This window comes from Galleria mellonella, unplaced genomic scaffold (genome assembly GCF_026898425.1).
Source record: "Galleria mellonella isolate WM207_F2 unplaced genomic scaffold, CSIRO_AGI_GalMel_v1 utg165, whole genome shotgun sequence".
Classification (NCBI taxonomy): domain Eukaryota; kingdom Metazoa; phylum Arthropoda; class Insecta; order Lepidoptera; family Pyralidae; genus Galleria; species Galleria mellonella.
In genome coordinates, this window is record NW_026442009.1 from 2,827,972 (window position 1) to 2,840,736 (window position 12,765).

Below are 12,765 nucleotides of genomic sequence, written 5' to 3' on the forward strand. Positions count from 1 at the left end.
ATTATCAATTAGACATTTTTTTTTTTTTTTTTTTTTATTAATTACCTTCTTCAGGTATATCAAATCTGATTTCTACACACAGTCGATCTAGACGCGGAAAGAGAAGAAAAAAAAAAAAGATGTTCAAAAATTTCTGGTTTAAGTTCTAACATAGTTTGAATAACATTCAATTTATTTAGTTAAAGTGGCGCATGAATTCTTCTCTTTCCTTCGTGTTCGACACTCTAATAGAATATGATGCACATCATCGATGGTACTACAAGTTTGACAATGGGGTGACAAGGACTTTCCCATCATATGTTCAAATTTTTTTGATGGATAATGACCAGAACGTAAACGAACAGCTAATTTAATACAGTACCTATTGATTTTAATTCCACAAAACCAAGGAATATGTGGTGGTTCAGCCTGAATAGTTTTGTACCAAATGCCTTTTTCTTTCATTATTAATTATTCTAAATCGACTACACACAGTCGAGTAAAAAGAAATATATTTATAATCCGATTTAAACAATTTTATTAGCCGTGTGGTTCCAGTATAGAATAGGCCACCCCTTCCTTTAGCGGAGACAACCAAGGAAAGTTAATGCTAGAAGGATGGGCAGCAGCATCCCTTTCAAAACATTTCTAAAAGCCTATCTGCGGTTGTCGACTCGCCTGCCAAGTGTGGCAACTACTAGCAAAACTTCTCTTACGGGGAAAGCTTATGTTCAACAGTAGACATTTAAGGACTGATATGAGTTATTCTAAATCGACTACCAGAGTCAAGTTAAAAATTTTACATTTATCATCCAATTTAAACAATTAGATATAAAGCAAAAAAAAAAAATAAAGTGCCTTAAACGGCGCCACGGTCAGGTATTTAGTGTAACATCTTTTCTTTGTGAAAGAGTACAAGTGTTTTTTCTAATATTATTAGTTTTTTTCTAATAATATTAAGAAAGCACAGATTTTTATTTATTTAATTATTACAAATGTTATAGAACAAAAAAAAAACCCAGATACAGAAATTGTAGCTGACAAATGTGAGAACGTTACTAGGTCATACAATTTACATTTTGAAAGGATCTCGAATACAGGACGGAGATTAAAAGATAATTGCGTCATATCTTATTAATATTTAAAATAAAAGCTAATGGAACCGTCACCCGACTTAACGTTCCTCTTTAATTAAACGTATCAGATAATTGTTGAACGGGTTCCCTTCATCTGCATTTTTAATTGTACAAGAATTAAAAGTTTTTAACATGTTATTGCAACATTATCTTAGGTCACATAAAAATAAGTAATGCTACATAATAATGTTACTGCCAACGTTTTTGTATCAACCCTAAATATGTTTTTAAAAAAAATATATATAAATTGATTAAAATTTATAAATTAAAACACATTTGCACTACTTCCACAGACTTTTAGTATTTTAATGTATAAAGTAGAATTTCAAACTCCACCAAATCCCAACAATCTCTAGCATTATACTACTATACTACTCTCATAGTCTTCTAGTATTCTAATGTATAAAGAAGAATTCTAAACTCCACCAAATCCCAACAATCTCTAGCACTATTAGTATAATTAGATCTGGTTATGATTATGCATATTTCTGGCTAGATAATACATGATACCATATCAAATTTGAATCTCTCATAACAAATCACGATTCCTGGTCAATATGAGTGGTTTCTTATAATTAATCTGTTTAACATTTTATTTTAAAGTCTATTTTACAATTATGTTGCATTTATTATTAGAGAGCTTATCAGTTGTTTATGACAGATACCTAGTTTTTAACTATGAAAATAGTTAACAAAAGAATTTAAGCAAAATTCTATTCTGAAAAATGGCCGACAATTTTAAACATATATGCAAATACGCGTTTCGATGAATTCGTCGCGGCCGGTAAAATTAATTAAATTGTCCAATATCCAACATTGTTTCACGTTAATGGAAAACCATAAAACTTTATTACTAGAACTTAGTTATAATTGTACTTAAAAATTCACTCCGAACCAGAAATAATCATCCCACACAGTTATGATAAAATTGAACGAGAACGTGAACATGAATTTATTCACAACAAATTTACAGCTCAGAAAATTTTAAATTTGTAGTTAAATAAAGGGTACAACATGCTACTAGACTAACCTGGAGACTACAGAATGAGATTCTTCCAAAAATACGTAATAAGGTTTCTTACGGTTCGACAACGCGCACGTAACATTCGTGGGGTTACAGATGTCCATAGGTTACGGTAACCTCGCTTACCATCGAACGTACCTTATGTTTATTTGCCACCATAGTAGTATAAAAAATATAGATTTAATTTTAAAGTGACTTCCAAGAAGAGGAGAATGTTGAATTCGCGTTTTATTTGTCATAATTGTGTTTTATAAAATACAATCATACATCGAAATTCTATACCGTATTCCCCTGTTAATTTCATTTTACTTTTGAGATAATTTAAACCGCCGTTTTTATTTGCAAAAAAAATACTATTACGAAGCAATATCAATGTACTTGTTTATACATGATTCTGAAACTCAAATGTTTTCATTTAAATGTGTCTATGAAATGTTTCGCAAATCTCTATCAGTCTGTTTTTATATATCAGATCTTTTTTTAGGAAAATGATCTCATAATTAACCTTTTATATTATAATATAAACGTACAATGTCATTTATCTTCTTTTTATGCCCGCAAATCGCTTGAGTGATGGAGGAAATAAAACATTTTTAAAGGTATTCCAGTTAAAAAACAGCATCTTAATCCTGACAAAATATATTTAATCAACACGGAAGTAAATGACAATATATTACAAAAATAATTGAATATATAGCATTTATTAGTCTAAACATAAGTTGTCTAATACCTATATACATATATTGTCTATCTAACTCCTATAACTAAAAGTTTTATAAGACAATCAATTATGTTCAAATAATGCAACTTCTGTTGTAAAAAGTTTTAATTCGTCTTTGAAACATGAATTCATATTTAAACATACGTGCACAGCACAATATATCGCTCAAGAGATCGAAATCTCTGTTTTCAAAGTTACGGTAGCCATTTTGTAGCCAAACGTACACGGCCACCGTTTACAATCTACGTGTCTACACTAATAATGAAGTCAAAGTGAGCTTACAAATCCACGAATATATTCAACTTCGGTGTTCTAGACATTAAAACAAAGTAATAAGGTTTTCTGCTTGCAAGTAGCTATCCTTGCATGGCTAGAATTTAGTTGCGTTCGTTTTAAAGGCTAGTATTTAGAAAATTAAATTATATAGGATATTTTTTTATGCAACATACAATGGCAAACAAGCTGACGACCCACCTGATGGAAAGTGGTAACCGTCGCCTATAAACATGAGCAGTACCATGAACATAACAGAGTATACTGTTTCGTTCATGGTACCCCCCCCCCATGCGTTGCTATTCCTGAGCTTATTGCTATAGGTATTATTCCTTATACCCTATAAATTTACTGCCATCTGCCATATCGCATCCTTCAAACCGAAACACAGCCATGCAAATGGCGAGGCACCAGTGTAGGATGTTAAGTGAGAATGAAAAGTCAGGTCAATTAACCCCTCGTGATGAACACACATGGAATTCGGTACGATGGTTTTCATGAAGCACCACGTGGACTTCAACCTGACAGGGTAATTTGCTAGCAATGGGACTAGTAGTCCGCATTACTAACAATCCCTTCCCCCAGTCTTCACGATTAACGAATGGCAAGGTACGAGTACCATGAGAGTTACTGTATGTTCTATGCTGTAAGCAGTGCTGTTTATGTTTAGAGTGACGCTTACTACTTTGCTCCAGCTTATATTTAACTTATTATTTCATTCATGATATATTTGTGTTTTTAAATTATTATTTTAGATTAATTAGATACTCTCTTTGATCTCTCTCATTAACCTGGTAAGAGACGTGACGTGAAGATATATAGTTGAAGTAATAGAATCTATAACTTGTTTTTAGTAATAATAAAGTAATGAAGTAAGTAGTCTTAATAAAAAATATACAATTTTTATATTATTACAAAATTGTTCTTTCTAAAGATTATTACAATAATAATTTACTCGCTTGAATTCTTAGACTAAAATAATTAAATTAGAAAATTTACATTTTTTTTTAAATAAAATACACAAAACCGTCAGGGATTTCTGTTGACACAGCTGCTTTGCAGAAAATGTAGTCTCACTAACTCGATTCTAACTCCCAAAAGAAAAGATTCGGTTGACGTGAAACAAAAATATTACGATGTTTTAAAATCTAGACAAGCAAATTATTGTGCAAAAAATATTGTGTTCGAAAAGTTGATTGAGAATAATTATAGTACGCCTTTGGAAAATCAACAATGTACAACTTTTATCCTCTTATTCATAAAAACGTCAAACTTCCAATAAACCTATTTTAGCTAATGAGGTGTTTTGTCTTTTTCTTTTGTGCTAAATTCTCAATTTACAAGAAAGAAACAAAACACTCTAATTGTGAAAATAGGTTTCTGGAAGGTTGCAATTTTTATGAATAACTAAAGTTTAGTTCTCTTATTCATAATCATAGTTAAATATAAATTCAACACAGCTTACAAGGAAAGTTTATTACCCTTAAAATCTAATTATATTACTATTTTTAAAGATATTAATTGTATTTTTATTGTCCCATAATATTAAATGTCAAATGACAAAAATCATGTCCCACGTCCGATTTCTGGGAATATATCAAGGTGGTCCTACGTCAATCGTTAATCGAGCGTAGTGTGGACAGTCACTTACTGTTCTTAAAATCCTAACACGACGGCTGGTGTTCGTCACAGATCGTTGAAATACCGAGAAAGATATTATGGATACTTCGCAGAATTTATATTATGTCTACACAAATTCTCTGGTCGTTATTCTATATGTAAAATGAGATAAAACGAGGTGTGAAATCCATGGGATAAGATCGAATTAGCACTAAAATTATTCCACGCAATAATCTTAATCAAGATCTTTCGCATACGTAGGTATTAACATACATTAGGATTGCATTCGTTAGCCTTGTAAAGTAATAAATTTGCATATCTCTCCGCTTTATAGTTGTTGGAGATAATTAATTTAAATTTTGTAATAAAACTCGTTTAATATCAATAATCTCAGAGATTGCTTAAATTAAAATATACTTTCACATTTAAATATAAATCCATTAGCTAAATCTCTTAAACATATCAATTTACTTTGATAATAAATGCTTATGCATACAGTTAATACACGGAGTGATTATTAATAATGACATATTGTTCTTTTCAAATCAGACTTCTAAAGCTACTGTTTCCTTACATGTGAATCCAAGCGTTACATCCATAATATGCACGACGTATTGAGAAATAGAATGGTTATATTATATATTATAGAAATATTAGTGATGGTTGGATTTAAAAAATTCACAATAATATTAAGTACGTTCTATTTCTCGCTTATTATTGAATATTTTTTTTAAGTATATGTAGCAATTAATTAACAATAATAGCGGCCTACTGTTTCACGTCACAAATTCCTATATAAGGAAGATTAATCTTTTATCACAAATATTTTATCATTTATTTAGACGTTATTAATTTTTGAATACAGGCAATCATTTACTTTTATTATTATTATTCTGAATTATATAAAAAAGTACCATTATTATTTTACTAGAAGCCGTAAACATTTTTTTTCAGTGGTTATCCTTTCTAATACCTATTATAAATGTGAAAGCAAATAAATTTTAATTTTAGTACACATAGTATTTAAAGGATGCTGTGTGTATAGCACGGAAAAGCACACTGACTATTTTTTACTCGATCAATCAATATATACAGTCAAATGAAGTGAACAAAGTCGTAGAGACAACGAGTAAAATTCATGAGATTTTTACATACATTTAGTAACTGCCTTTCAGGATCGATTTTATATTTCAAAATTGTCTTTAAGAGTCACTCTACTTGTTTACTCTCGGTGCCTGCGTAATAGACGCTAGTGGCTTCTGGCTTCTATCGGTCGCCATTAATCACACGATGGCAGACGGGTTAAGCGGAGGAAATGCCCGTAAATAGCTGAATGCAAAACACGGCAGTTGTCCGCTCATCAATCAATTTGGCGTCATTTAGGATGAGTTTAAGGATTATACAAGGTTGCAGTTTGAACACTATTTTAATTTGCCCGTCCTATATTTAAAGAATGTATATAAAAAATAATCATTGACAAATGCCAAGTGTAGTTAGAGGAACCTATCATGGGTTACAGACTTGTGCATATGTACTAGTATTTATTTTATCAACCAACTTCAAAAAGAAGGAGATTCCCCATTCGGTTGTATTGATTTTTTTATGTTTGTTACATCATAAGACCATCAGTTATAAAGTAATTTGAAAAATTATTATTTTAACTGAAAGGATGCACTTACTGACTAGTTCCATGATTTTTTTTTATTAAAGTCGTTTTAGCATTTTAATTTTTAAATCAAAATAATTAGTTTTGCCACATTTATAACTAGTATTGCCACAATTGAAGTCGGTTTTTTTTATGGAATTCTATCTTATATAGTACTTGTATTTATACAACAAATGAGACATTTCATATCTCAATTGTAAATTTTATAAATCGATTCTGACAATTGTTACATTTTTTATTATTATAACATTAACTGATGTCGGGTAATAAATTGGTTTCCTTTTCTTGCTGACGACAGAGGAAAGCATAAATACGTAATTATTTCGCATAATTTGATCTAAAACTGTAGAATCTAAAATTGTAGAACTTGACCACAAACCATTTTAGATAACAAAATTGTTTTACAATGTTGAGTAAGCGCAAACATTTATCAGCACAAGATACATAACCAGCACAGAATTGAATGTAAATTAATATATATGCCTACATTTTGATTTTACTATCACAGTGGTGGGCACGTGGCTTTGCGTAAATAAAGTACCTACTTGTCGAACCAGGGCTGAAGTTTAAAAAACAAACTGCCCTGAGCTCGGGTTTGGATGTTCTGGGATGTTCGTTGCAGATGTTTTTAACACACGATAACTTATCTTAAGGACCAGGTAAATGTATGAATGTATGTGTAGATTTTGTGGCACTTATTATTATAGTTACCTTAATGATATCAGAATATATATTATGTTTAATACATTTTACGTATTAATACAAATTATCCAGTCATATCTTCTACTATAAATATAAATAAGGTCAATGCTAGGATCACCTACCAAATTGGATTCTAAATTCTTGGCAAAGTAGGGTATATCGAGTAATACTTTCACGGTACCTATAGTATCATCATATCAACCATTAATTGCTGAATATAGGCCTTCCCCTATTGGGTTATTTTACCAGTAGTTGCCATGCTTGGCAATGCGGGTTGGCAACCTCCATCACAGTTAAGCTTTGGTGATGTTTTAAGAGAGACGCTACTACACATCACTCAACCATTAAGTTCTCTTAGTCGCCACTTACGATACCAATGGGAAATGAAGGGCTGGCCCATGTACTATATGTATTATACATATAGTATAGTAGATTAGTACATGATTACATCATTAGGGATTACTTTCGTGATAATATTTGCTTTTTTATTTTTATCTCAATAGTTTATCAGTGACGACGCAGGAAATCACAGCGACACTGACATAATGATTTCAACGCGTTGGAATAGTCATTTCAGATAGTACCGTGAGATAGATGTCCGGCGAGACAAAGGGAAGGCCATTACTCAGCAATAGGATATTTTATAGGTTACATCAAACTAAACTGTATCTTTCCTGGGCTTTTTCCTATATAGACAAATGCTCTGTATTCAGCTATCGATAATCATCATCACGTACCTAATATCAACATTTTCGATCGTATAGTAAACGCACGTGTATGGGGTTAGAATACACAAAGACCAAGAACTCTTTACTAACTGACCTCCTTTCTGATATGATCTTATCTAGTATCACTGCATACATTTATTTTTACTGATAATTTTCTAATGTGGTTTAGTTTAGCGGTAGTTAATTAGTATTTAAATTATGTTTAAATTGTAATACGTACTTGTCTCATTATTACCTATTATAAAAATAGAAAATTGTAAAGAGATTTAGATGTTTGGTTGTTTATAACTTAATCACACTAAAGGGCTAAATGGATTTTCATAATATTTGTTTCTAGTTTTTTTAAAGTTTAGCACTGTCATTTATACTAATATTATATAAAAGAAAAATTTCTTTTGGTGTGCCAGTTGGACTGGAGCAGTCTTGTCCTGACTGGAAATAATGCTTAAATTTGAAAAAATACACCACATAAAAAATTTACTTTCAATGTTACAAAATTAGGATAGAACCAATACGAGAATACCAGTCAAGTTGGGAACTTTCTCATTTTTAAAGACTGGTCAAATATAATTAATTATAATTACTTTTCGATTATACTTAATGACATGAGGGTCTTCGGCACCTGCGCCTACGCACGGGCGCGGGCGTATTGAGTAGGTACTGCCGCCAACGCTACGAACACGAATAATTTGCAACCTGCTAATAGCTATCTTGCAACTGCACGCTTTGAGCCTGTGGCATAAGGGATAAGCCTAATACTAAATAATTTTCTGGATTGTGCCGTCTCGCATGTTCGTTGCCTGGTTTCTAGCAAAAAAAGAAAAAAATTACAAAGAGCTCGTACTTCAACTGTGACAATACTAATATATGGAATTAATACAGAAGTAAATCCTATACATTGTATTTACACAATATGTATTTTTATTATTGTTATTATTTATTATTATGAAAATTTATATTTCTTTTTATTACTTAATGATTTGATGAATTGTATTTGGCAGTTAAAATATATCGGTACAGAGGCGTATAACCTTAGGAATGGATCTCAGGAATAGCAACGCATGACATATATAATAACTGTATACCCTTACGTAATAATGCGTAAATTTTTTTAATAATATTCGCAAAAAAGAATTGTTATTAAGTCAACGGAAAAACTAGTAGATATAAACTGTAAACGTAAACTACTCCGAGCTTATCCTAAAATATTAGTAGTACTTTTGACTACCCAACGTATAGCCAATTAGGTAGATATACGAAACATATGAGATACTAAAGTTTACGACGGGACTGATCAACCCGCTCTTCATTCTACTTTGTAAGCGTTCGAAACGTGGGCAGAGCGGTGAACGCTTTCGTACTAGTATCAAGTGATTGTACATATACTCGTTACCTAAACGTCAATACTGACATTTCAAAAGTATTGGCATCAGTCATTATCATTGCTTTAAATGATGACATGTATGATTTAATATATTTCATCTCTATAACTACTGGGTTTATGTCAGTTATGTCACAATTTTACATGACTGCTCAAAAAGGAGTGTAATGTTTTCAGAGTTATATATATGAGATTATTTATTACTAAAAAATAGTAAATTCTAAATGCCTGGGCAGATTTTCACATATGGGATATCTTCAGAATAGATACATCATCCGAAGTGGCGAAGTATTTCTTGAAAATATTTGTATTGGCTATTCGAATTTGCAAAATAATATGTACCTATTACAAAGTTTATGAAGAATCTATTAGATTATTTATTAGATTTTTTTTTAAAGATTAATATAATTTTCCTATTTTGGTTACTTAATTTCTATACCTTAAATTACTAATAAGATTTTTTTTTTTTAAAACTCCTAATAATTTAAAAGAAATGTATATTTCTTATTTCAAACTAATAAATACGAGTAAATTGCAATTTACTCAACTTGGATTTTTAGAACTGACATAAGTTATATTACTTGTGGTGATGGAGTAATAACATAACGTACCATTTTACATACCACTTTTTTCACTGTTAAAGGCAAGTAAGAATAAAATCTAATAGACTAGTGTAAAAACTAAAAATAAAATCTAGACAAAAAAACCCTCACGTCATCTCCATAATTATTCGACGTTACTTAAAAAATAATTAAAAAAAGAGTATTTTTTTATAAGTTACTCGTATGTTTTAAAGGATATTTTACAATTATAATAACATTGGCATAACCTTGTTGTTTACTTTGTATGTAAATTTAGAATTAACGCTTATATTACGCGATAAGAACTGAAGAGAGGAACTTTGTATTTATACGGGAACAATACTTTTTGTTACACATTAATAAGAAGCAAAACAAAGTACTACACAACGAAGGCGGCCCCACTTTTTTCGAGTTTCGCAAGAATAAAACCGTCTGGCAATACGTCGAGTTGTCGGGAACACTTTTTATGGGTCTCAAGTACTTCTTGTAGACGTACTAAAACTTGTTGGCAAGTTTAAAACTTTATTTTAATTTTCCTTGCACACGCCGTGCGCGAATTTTCCATGAAAAAAAAATGCATAACTACTTCTCACGTATCTGATATAAAGTACGACGTTTAACGGCTTTACTTTTTATGTGTCTTTTAAAAAGAAAATCTTTACTACCTCCACTCTTAATATTTTTTTATAGAATATGGAATAGCAAATAAGTTCATATAGTAGTGTAGTAAGTATAAACTCGACCGATTGCGAAATATTTTAGAGACAATTTAAATTTCCCCCTAACTATCCAGTTTATTATTAAATAAACACCGAAATAATAATACTCTAAGCAAAGTGAAAGCTTAGAATATCTGCATGTCTGTATAATTGTTACTAAATTACGCTTAAACAGTTGAAGGGATGTGAAGAAAATTTAGTACACAGATTATAACGTGTATAACGCATAGTTCTCTGTATACTAATTTATGCAGACGAAGCCCTGTGATATAGCTAATAATTATAAATAAGCTACCAAGCAAATGACACTCATGGTTTTCATACCATATCTTAATAACAATTATAGTATTATTAAATAAGAGTAACTCCTTACTAATTCATCATCATCATCATCACTTTAATAACATAAGCCTCCCCCTTAGGGGGTACTGTCAGTAGTTACTACGATTGGCAGGTGGATTGGTAACCGTAGTCAGGCTTAAAAGCTGTTGCCAAGATTGGTAGGCGGATTGGCAACCGTAGTAAACCGTAGTAAGTAAAGAGATGTTTAAGAGGTACGCTGCTGCCCATCCCTCGACCTCCCTTAATCGGTTCTTACGACACTAAGGGGAAAGACCACATAGCTACCTTACTAATTATTTGATTAGAATTATTTTTATATTATTTTTATTATTACTACCAGAAGTGCCACAGCCTTAAATGACAAAATGGTAGTTGGAGATTTATAGCTAATAAGGAAGGTTGTGGAAATTCTGGTAATAAAAGTGGTGGTCAAACTTCGAGTGTTAGTAGTTAAATACATTCTAATGTTAGCAGAATTAAACAAAATAATTCTAATCAAATAACCAGTAATATGGACTTTCGCAAGATAACACCTAGTTCAGTAAAATCCTTACTAACACTGTGAATGCGAAAGTAAATTTGTTTATTATGTTTTCATAGCGTAAGTATTAATAAAATGTGTCTCGTGTTATTGCCCAGTATCTTATAAACTTACTCGTGTTTTCAAGACAAGATAAAATTGCTATTGTTTTATATTCCGACCTTACTTTATTAGAAAGCACACTTCGTTAGTCACTAGGCAACAAATATATACAATTCAGATTTCATCACAATAGTTTGACCAAAATTTGTAATCAAATAAGGATGAGAAAAAAATTCTGACTTTGTACATCAATTGCAATAACTATGTATCTGATTTTCTACTTTCATGTACAATTAAGAATATTATGTATTATAATATTAATATGTATTATATCATAGATGACGATATTTGATAATATTTCATAAACATAATTTATTTCTACTAGCACTATTATAAATGCGAATTGTTTATTAGATTTTAGCACCTTAACGGCTCATCATGAAAATTGATAAACACGTAATATTCGGGATGGATAGGACATGAACTACATTGTATCCTGCTCAATTCTGGTCATAAGAAAATAACTGATAAAACTAATCTAAAACATTATCTGTTCCATTTCAGTGAAAGCAAATACACAAAAAAATATATGAGTATCATAACCTTCTATATTCAGTTAGTCATCCGACAAAGTTCCCAATAAACATTCTATGGACATTTTAGGGAGATAGATATATGTGACAGGTAATCCGGCAAACAATACGTTTATTCAGGCTGAACAAAGTTATGGAGCGACTAACAAAACCAGCAGTTTAACTTATTTGCTTTAAGTTAATAAATTTGAATTATTTAAAAAAAAAAAAGAAATGATAGCATAAAATTGACAATATTAGTTAAAATAAAAAACCAGTTAATCTTCATGTTACTTAGTCACACTGATAAAAGATATTTTTATCAAACAAGTATACATTTGTTCTCAAAAAATTATTCACTTTAATCGTGAACGCATCGATGTGCAAAATCTAAAGACGACGGTTAGCACTTACCAATAGATAGCCTAAATACTAATGTAAGCTTGTTTGCTATTATAAACTCATAATAAAAAGATTTTAGACTTTAGAATTTAGTTAATTAATGGTAATTGTCAATTTAATAAATAGGTTACCTATTATGGTCCTAATATATTATTCAATTGAGATACTGCTTCCATTACTTTTAGTATGTACAATATTGTGCACAGTGTAGTTAGGAAACAATGGATACCCACACGGACAGGTAGGTGAGGCCAGACATTTATTAGTCCCGCAAAGGAAATACGGGAGCGGTCGGGAGTCCTGAATACCTACACACGGATAAGCTTTGTGTTTCTG